Genomic DNA, 9,546 nt, shown 5'->3' with positions numbered 1-9,546 from the left:
GCTTGGTTTTAATTAAATACTGGTGTAACAAGAGTTTTTTGATGAGAAAGACCCAACAATCTTACCAAACATGCAGAACAAGCAGGCTGTCTTGTCATCCCATGATGACGTTCCCACTGTAGGAAACACCCGTTGTGCTTTGATAAATTTGTCCTTATTCATAGTGTGAAACTGCAGATAAACATGTAAAATTGCTTTTGTGCGTTGGAGATTTATAACAGTTTGTTGTCCCTTCAGATTTGTGTTGCAAAGTGTCTGTGAAGACAGGGGAGCAATATTACCTTATTTATTATGGGGGGAATTTGAGACATGGCACTTTTTCTGAGGTACCCATTAAATCTGAGCGTTTGCAGAGTCTGCTGTGGTTTATGATTGAAGTTGGTGGTTACAACAGGCAAGATCCCACTGCAGCACAAAGTGGGGGAGAGGGGGTGCCAGCTGAGCTTTGCCTGAAGTGGATGTGTCTGCATAGATGCAGGCTGGGGTGAGAGTAGAAAAGAGGCTGCTGTCTCCTCATTCGCTGATTCTTTGATCACTGAGAAGAAATAATGTGACCACTGGGCAAACTGATTTGTGCTCAAGGTATGTCTAGCATATATAAAATAACCTAAAGGAGGAGGTGGATCAATATAAGCTCTGGATTTTGTTGTGGCTTGATGCTGTTTGATTGTGTATGATTATTCTGCTAGGCAAGACTTAATTTGTCAGCCTGTCCCCATTTACATAAGTACCATTGATGCTTCACCCTCCCTGTGGTGACCTGTGAACCATCTCTGTTGGGTCTTCATGCTGTTCTAGATTTGGTTATTCACTCTTTCTGCCCAATAGGGATTTACACTCCATCCTTGTCTAATTCAAAGTGGTGCCTTTAAGTTTTCCCACTCACATAATAGTATATTAAAAAAATATATATAATTTTTGCTTGTTTCTATCTCATTTAGCATTGTCAGAGGGGAAAACAGTTAAAGACTTGATGTGTATTTGGACTGGATGGAGTAATGACAAGGTATAGCTGAGTTATTTTCTTTCTTTTAAAGCTGCTTGTGATTTTCTGCTGTGGATATTTTGATTCTTGTTTATTTTGCTCCTTCGTGTGGAGAAGAATAGTTTGGGAGAGGGGAAGGAAGAGGCAGGGTTTACCCCTACAACCATCATTGTTAGCCCTAACTTCTGCTAGAGCTTTGCTGCTTTGGCTCGACCTATTTAAACTTGAGAAATGTGTTTTTGTTTTCATTTCCATCTTGTTGCATTTAAAAACTATTCTAATTATACCAGATTGAACGTTAATGGGCGAATGTTTTTCAGAGACTTGATAGAGTTTCCAGGCAGCTTTTCATCCGCCAAGTACTGTACTGGGCTCTCACTGGTGAGGTTTTGCTTGGTTTACTCTAAGAATCTGCAAAGCAACTGTTCAAAATTGCTGACACATGTTAAGTAATGTGGAAATCACCGTCCTACCCCATTGAAGTCTGAGAGTGCTCATGTCGACAATAAGAACAAGATCTGACCCTGAAAATGATATGTGAACAGTCTCAATCTGGAGACCATTTCTAGTGTCTTCCCTCTGACTCTGGCTAGTTTATCCTTTGGTCTTAGGTATTCTATTTTTAAAAAAAATTATTTACTCAATCTCCAGAAAAATACCACATTGTGCCTTGTCTGTGTATTTTTTAATTATTTCACATGTGCACATTTGATGATGCCAATTTCAGAGTAAAATCTCAGTTCTGTAGTTGAGTATCAGGAGAGTTAATGCTACTTCTAACAATAATGGTAGTGGTGTAATGCTTATTTAATAAGAAATCCATCATCTTCTACCTCCCTTCTCCAAACCTCTAGTTTTCAGCTTTGGAGCAGCTGTAATCAGCCTGTACAACTTCCCTTCCTCCTCTCATGAATAAATCCAACAACCTTATCTTCTCTATCGGAAAGTCTTCCCTGGCTTCAGCAGCCTCTGGAGGAGGGTATAAAAGGGGCTTTCACTGCCTAACAGGAAGCAAAATGAATGGAGGAACTTTTGATAATGCCCCGTCTGTCTGAGCGGGGGATCAGCCCGACTAAATTGCAGCAGATTAGTGAATGATAGTGCTTCAGCTGGGGCCAGAATTATAAGTTTTTAATCTTGGAACAAGCAATGATTTCTTCCTCCTAAACAGTGGTCAACTCCTCCTTTGATTTGGAGGTTTGCAGTCATCCATATTCAGTTAGTTTGGGTGTGTGGTTTCTTTTTTTTTTTTTTTTTTTTTTCTTCCAGTCTGCATTCATGAGTCTCAACAAGCTTTTGGGATTTTTGGTAACAGTGATTTTGGTGAAACCTGTCATGGCCACATGCCATTTTTGCCAGTAACTTGTACTTTGCTTTGGATTTCTTTTTTTGCGTATAATGAGGTCTTGTATTTCCCAGCTTTCTGAATATTGGTATGTGTGATTCTGCCTCAGTCTTTTCAATTAGCTTTGGGGTGGTTAGGGTATTTTTTTATAAGCAACATTTTTGTTTCTGGCCACCTTCAGCCTTACTCTGTATGTGAACATGTGGGACTCCTTGATTCCCACCCCACAACTTGGTCCAAACTTTCTGATAATCCAGCTCAGTGGGAGGGAGAGATGACTGAAAATCTAAATGGGGCAGTTTAGCTAATTGCCTTAGGCCTGACTGCTGGATAACACTAGTTTTATTGCAGCCTGACGTGATTGACATTTGGGGAATTGCACTGGTATAATGCTGGCAGCAGCAGTGAAAAATCTGCCCTATTGTTTCTGATACATTCACTGTCTGAGGAGGAGCTTTTTGTTACAAATAACTATCAGAAAGGCAACTAATGGAGTGAAGTTACTTTTTGTTTAAATCACTGACTTTTCCAATTCCCAAGAAAAAAATACGAGTGAGAGTAATATCCTATGTACTAAAACTTTGCCTTTTTCTATGTTTTTTTCAGGCTTTTTTTTCCTTGGATTTTATTACTGGAAAACTCTCTAATGACAACTTTGCTTAGGTAAGTGAAGCAAGATTTTTTTTCCTGTGGATTTTTTTTTAGAATCACTTCCCCTATCTTAACTTCTTTTGCATGTTGGGAGCTGCCAGCCAGCTGTGTTCCGTGTGCTGTGGTTAAAGGCTAGAAAGATGTTGTAAACAAAAGTGGGGTAATGCCTCTAGTATGACATAAGGACCTCATTTATTCATTTAACCAGATGAAGTGGACATCGTGCAGAATAATGAAATACAGGTTATATCTGCATATCACTGCATAATCTCATCAATTTATAATTTCTTTTCAAGAGTTGCTCTGCATTTTTTTTTCCACTGGAAAGTAAACTTGTTGCTGTCACATAACATAATTTTGTTATGAAATGCAACCTTCATACTTCCAGGTTTTTAGATAAAATTGCTCTTCCTCCATCCCTTTCTTTTCCCTCTTACCCTTAGGCAGGAGCTTCTAATATGGAAAAATCATAAGAAACTTGAGAGTTCTGTATTTTTTTTAGCTCAAAAGACAGGAGAACATGAACAAAACACCCCCCTTTGATCTTCTGAACCCCATCTACACCTCTAAAATGCAGATTCCACATAATTGGTCATTGACAGGATCTGAGTGTTGATTGAAAGCACCTGGTCTTGTCTGTTTCTAAATTTTGTCTATCTTTGGGGCATTCGGAGCACAAATCCAGTGCTGCAGTGCCATGGAGGATGGGTGGAAGAGCTAAAAGTGCTGCTGTACCAAAATGTATTGTGCTTTTCTTTGTGGTGGAGAGAAGACTTGATTGACCTCTGATGCAAGACAAGAAGTCAATCCCTAGACATACAGCTAATTTGATGTGTTAGTTGGAGTTGCTTGTTGATCCTGGATGGAACCAAAAGCAACTGCAGAGTTCACATGGGAATATAATATCCTAACATCTACCCTGTCAAAAGTGCTGCAGCTCTTTGCAAAGTGTCTGTGAAAGGCTTTTCTTTTTTCTCCTGTCTCTGCTTTCTGCAGTACCCACCCTCTCTTCTTTTCAATCTCCTTCCAATCTCCTTCAATCTCCTTCCAATGAAGCACGGCAGCTTCTCTCCTGGAGATGAGGGACCTTGGTGAAATAAAATAGATTGTCTTAAACCAGAAGTCTTCTCCTATCTGCTTTTCCCTGGTATTTATCCCTCTTCAGGGAGGACTTTAGGAGAGTGAAAACAGACAGCTGCAGAGAGGCTTTTGAGTTCTCTTTAGTTTTCCTTTTAGGTAGCTCACTGGAGTTTATCTATCTGCCATTCCTTTGCCAGAGTGCTGAACTCAGGGTATTTTATGTGGAGTAGATGTCTTATCCAGAAACACATGGGGATGGGCTGGTGGACTCCAAACTGTGAGTGAGCCAAAAAGGTGGAAAATTCCTTAGCAGAGCCCTCTGAGAGCATGTCTGAGATAGATTGCTGCTTGGGATCCAGCACTGCATTGCTCTTGAGACATGCCTTTGCATTGTTCTTGAGGTTCCCCCATGTCTCCCTCAGCTGCTTGAGCAGTGACTAATTTACAGACTGAGGCTGTATTTATTGATGCCACTGCCTGTCCAGAGGATGGAGAGGACTCTGCAAATGAGGGGAGTATTTAGGGATCAGTTTTGAGTCATTTTAACACTGTATATTAGACACATCTATGAATATATGCAGACTGAACTAATAAATAACCAGGGAATGGTAGTTAAGAGGAAAGGGCATAATTAATTCTGTCATGTACTCTGTTTTAAAGTTGGGTCCAGAGCAGTAATGTGTTAGGCTGGGAAGGTAAACACTGTCATTATTCAGCAACAAAACATGTACAAGGCTGACATTGTTTTCCTCCTTTTTATATAATAAGTTTTTTGCAGTGCTTGGAGTATCTTTGGTGGTCCTTGGTGTGCTAGGAGCCTGATGAAGCCGTACCCTTTCCGAAGGGTCGGTGCTCCTTTATTTGAATTGAGTTTTGTATAAATGCTGCTTTGCTGACACAGAACGTGTGCTGTTCCAGAAAGCTCTTACTGTTTGCTGTGGTTGGGGTGCTTGGCTGGAATTCCTGCAATATAGTTTGGAGGGAGGTATTTCTGTTTCATCAGGTGATCCCTTTTCACTGCAGTGTTAACCCAGGTCAACTGTACATGTTGCATAGAAAAAAAATCCTTTTTGTGCAGATGGTGTTAAAAAGCCAGCATGAGTTTACCTTGTATATCTTTTTTTTTTTTTATTCCTCCAACTACACTAGCATGCAGAGAAAGGCTTGACTTCAGCAAATGCAACTTTGCATGGTCCTTCAAGGTTAATGTGTTTGGACCTTTTTTAGTGGGGAGAAGGATTCGGGGGAGTCCTCGCTTTGCATCTTAAAGCATCTGAAGTTGCTGTGAGAATGATGATATATCTGCTAAAAGGAATAGCTGTCATGGTAAAAAGTTACCTAAAGCAAGGTAGTTAACTTTTCAGCATGTATGATAAATAGTAATAGGAAAAAAAGCTAAAGAGCTTGTAGTTGAAGTTCCCCCTGCTTGCTGTTACTCATAGTACAGCCTCTCTCCTCTCCTTCATACCTCTCATTTTAGCAAATTTCTTGATGTATAGTTACACACACAGAAAAACAAGCAAAGACTTCATATACATATTTCTATTTTGACTGTGCCCCACATGACCCACCCTGGATATCAGATCACTTGAGTTTGAATAAGTGAAGATGTGTGTATCCAAGTGGGTTGGTGTTGTTCAACCCCTCAGTGCCTCTTTCTGTTAAGTTTTCTTACAAGTTTTGCAGATCTAGCTCTTCCAGCAGAAGTCTTGGACAGAAAACACTCATGGAATAGAAAACACCAGTGGAATAGCTGATGCAGCTCAGCAGCCACCTCCTAAAATAAGTGATGGAAGGATGCCTGTTTCTCTTAGCAATATTTTCTTTGGAAGATGAGCATCTCCTCGGCATGTCCTTGGCTTCTGTGTCTCCCTAGCAAGCTGCAGCACTGAAGGCTCCTTCTTCCACTGTTCCCAGCTCAGTTTAAAAGTTCTTCATTCAAAGTATTTCTGTGGTTCTTCAAGGTTTGCTCTGTCTGATTGCAAAACTCCCAGAAATTTGGAGAGGGAGTCCTTCCTTTTGATGGATTGAAAAGAAGTTGTGTGTTGTCAATTTGCACAAAGTCTTTCTTCAAAGTATGAAGTATTTTTTAGGGAGAAGGATCTCTTAAAAAATTATTAGTCCTTGGTGGGTGGCATGAGCAGCATTGACTGGAGGGGCAATTGTTCTGTGGTTCGTGTGCTGTTTATTTTGCAGCCAGTGATGTTTTTATATTGCTGAGGCAGATGGAGGGATTCCCAGCTCCACAATCATGACCCTGGGGGAGATTAGCTGGTTTTAGGTTTCACCACTTGGATGATGAGGTTAGCCTGAGACAGAGATGCATCCCTGTGTATGAAAATGGTCTTGGCCCAGATCTTGTCTGGCGATGTAAAGCCTGAGAAAGGACCAAGAGGTCAGCTTCAGCTTTTTAAGGAATGTGATGTATGGTCATTCTGTGGCATGTGTGGACTGCTGCTTTTTTATTTCAAAAAGGGTAAAAAATGTACTTGCAAGTTTATGTGTTTTTTTTTTTAAACACACTAATTAGAGCTACAATTAACTCTAAAATAGAACCTACTTTACAGCTACATCTCTGATACTGAAACACTAATGATAAAGAATCCCAAGAGGTTTTTTCATAGCTACAAAGCAAGGAAGATTTCTCCCATTCTCTGCCTCTTAGAACCTTTCTTCCACTTCACCTACTTCCCTCCTACTGAGCTAAGCAACATCCTCAATCTGCACACACTGGGACTTTTTTTTTTTTTTTTTTGCATCTATAGCAATCTGAAGTAATTACTCTGCAATTCTAATACTTGTTACAGAAGTGAGCTCCTCTGCTTATGTCAGTCAATGGTATCTAGAAAACTGAAGCTCTGAAACAAGCTAAAATGAGTAGAATCTTGTTTCCTCTTTGCTCACATGGGCACTTATTCACTTCCCCATCTGCTTTGACTTTGAAGACTGCTGAGGTTCTTCCTCTGTCTGACCCACTTGGCATAAGCTAGAGAGGATTGTCTTTCTTCAATAGCCAAGTTTATAGGGCTTCAGCTTGTTCGTAAATAATCCTTAGAGTTTTGAGTGCTGCCTTTCTCCTTCTTTCCCCTTGAAAACTGACCTGCTGCCATTTGTGTACAAACTGGGGGAATATTTTCTCAGTCTATATATAGAGGAGAAAATTCGTGCAGTCACTGGACACAAGAGGCTGTAAAGTGTGCTGAGGAGATTTCACTATGGATCCATGATTTTAAGTATTTATCTCATCCACTTTCAATTTGTGATCCCAGCACAAAAGAGCATCAGCTGTAGAGGAGGGCTTTGCTCTGCTATTCCTTGTACAAGCACAGTTCCAGAGTACAAAATACAGCACTTGGATATGCAGAGGCATCTTTATAGGAACGTGTAAATATTTAGTGTACTTCAGAGAAGGACAAGGCGTTGCTCTGCCTTTGCTTTCACACTTAAGTACCTGCACCAGGAATTGGTTTGCATGTGTGAATGGTTATTTTAAGGTAGCATTAAAACTCACTTTCAGCTTTACTGAAGTTCTGCAGACCAGCCTCTCCTGACTGGAACTTTGAGGCCTTGTGATCTGCATGTGGTCCTTCTGGCCCTTGGTAGCAGGAGATAGCAACCCTCTGCGGAAAGATAGGCTGTAATTTTGTCCTGCTTTGAACATGTGGGATTTTAAGTATTTCCTATGAGATGCATTGCTAGTATAAACAAACTGTTTTGTTTAGTGTAAGCTCTTTATCCTGATAGTATTTGAGACATCTTATAAAGCAATCACTGTAAATTTAAAACTAATATTTGGCATTATTTAAATAAACATAAATCAAGACAGTATACAAACAACACAAGTTCCCAGCCCAGGGACCTGAAAGACAGACCTACTTGGATGTAGCCTGTGTACTTTTTGTCCATTTCCCTGTTCAATTTAATAATAATGCACCTAATAAGTGCACCTAATTAATAGCTTTTAAAATTTATATATTGCAGTGGACATAGATTTTAGTGCTACAATTACAGAATAGATGTAAAATCATGCAGGGTAAGTAGATGTTTGTGCAGTCTTGTGGTGCAGCATCTTTGCTGCCCTGGTTGGTTTGATACAGAGGATTCCAAATTGAACCCTTTAAGCTGGAAAGGGTAAATTACTGTTTAGTGTGTTGTAAAAGGTCTTGTAGACTGTGGGAGTAGATGAGTTATTTCAAAAACATAATGCTGGAAAAAATTTTCTGTGCCAGACTGTTAAATTTCATTGCTGTGTTAATTAGATAGGAAGAGGCCCCTTATTTTATAAAGTTTTCCAACTCAGTTGAAGCTCTGTCACGTTAGATGCGGCAACTGAATGAACAACTACTTGTCTGGGTGCCAGGAGCCTTGTACTTCCAAATTAATTGTGTTTTTACGAGCCAGTGTTAACTTCTTGAAAAATAAAGCTTAGGCCTTGGAAAAAACAGATGCTGATGAAGATGGGAAGGAATGGGGAAAAGAATATAGTGTTCTTGGTAATGAGGTGACCTCTGGTTCTCTAATTTCACTTACCAAGTAGCTATTATTTTTTGTATATAAAATGTAAAATTTTGTCTTTGAGGAACTTCATTTTAGAGGGTGGAGGAGTTCACAATCCTTTCAAGGCCTGAGTTCAGCTGGTAATCCAAGAGGGAATTCAGTATCTTCATAGATGCAGGGTGTATGAGTTTTTCTTAGTTTGTCAGGCTTTTCAAAGATGTACAGATTTGCAGATGCGTGAGGGACTGGGGGGAAGCCCTTGCCTCTAAGTGGTGGTAAAATTTAAAACTCTTATGGGTATGGCTCTGATCAACATTCATTTCAATGTTCCCATAAAAAGCTTATGACTTGGCAGGGTTTCAAGGACTGAAAAGAAAAAAAGCTCTGTATACAACATGTTTTATTAATGTTGAAGGAGTAATATTGCTGTATTTCAGAGTCTGCCACTGCATAGAATAAGTTCTTTTTGGCTCTTGTACACTTTGGTTTTTCCCTTGAATAAAACAAGGTGTGACTTCACATCTGCTTTTTCCTAGTAGCCTTGTATTAATCAGGAGTATACATATTTCCAAGTTTTGGCTAGGATTCATCCTTTTTCTTTCTAATTCTCCCATGTTGCAGAGTAAATTCATGATTCTTGACCCTTAACTGATACTGTTAAAGTGTATTTGCATAAACCTTGATGTTAAGCATCACATCCCACTTACTTGTGATGACTTTTTACCCCCTTTTAAGCTATATGTAAAGGTGAATTTGAAATTAGGCAGCTGAGAAAGAAGTCGTCTGTTGAAACTTGGCAAATGTGCTTGAACTAATAAAAGCAAATTTAAAAAAAATATACTTTTAAGGGGAATCAGTACTGTACAACACGAGCTTTAAGATAAAATTGCTGAAGATAATTTGTGCAGCCAAAGTGCAAGAGGAGGCAGATAACACAAGTCAAGCACAAAATCCCAATTTACGGCCACATACCGGTGTTACTTTGGTA

At 39.6% G+C, this 9,546-nt stretch overlaps 1 protein-coding gene across 2 annotated transcripts in view; it reads left to right on the top strand.

Moving 5' to 3' along the window:
* The first annotated feature begins 2,935 nt into the window (after window positions 1–2,935).
* AKAP13 (A-kinase anchoring protein 13) overlaps window positions 2,936–9,546 on the top strand; it is a 188,671-nt gene continuing 182,060 nt past the window's right edge. For both annotated transcript variants that reach the window (XM_053954396.1, XM_053954395.1), the window contains exon 1: window positions 2,936–2,993. The gene's annotated coding sequence lies outside the window, so the exon portion shown is untranslated. The remainder of the gene's footprint in view (window positions 2,994–9,546) is intronic.

The sequence above is a fragment of the Vidua chalybeata genome, chromosome 13 (assembly GCF_026979565.1).
Source record: "Vidua chalybeata isolate OUT-0048 chromosome 13, bVidCha1 merged haplotype, whole genome shotgun sequence".
NCBI lineage: Eukaryota > Metazoa > Chordata > Aves > Passeriformes > Viduidae > Vidua > Vidua chalybeata.
This window is presented reverse-complemented; position numbering and strand designations above follow the sequence as displayed.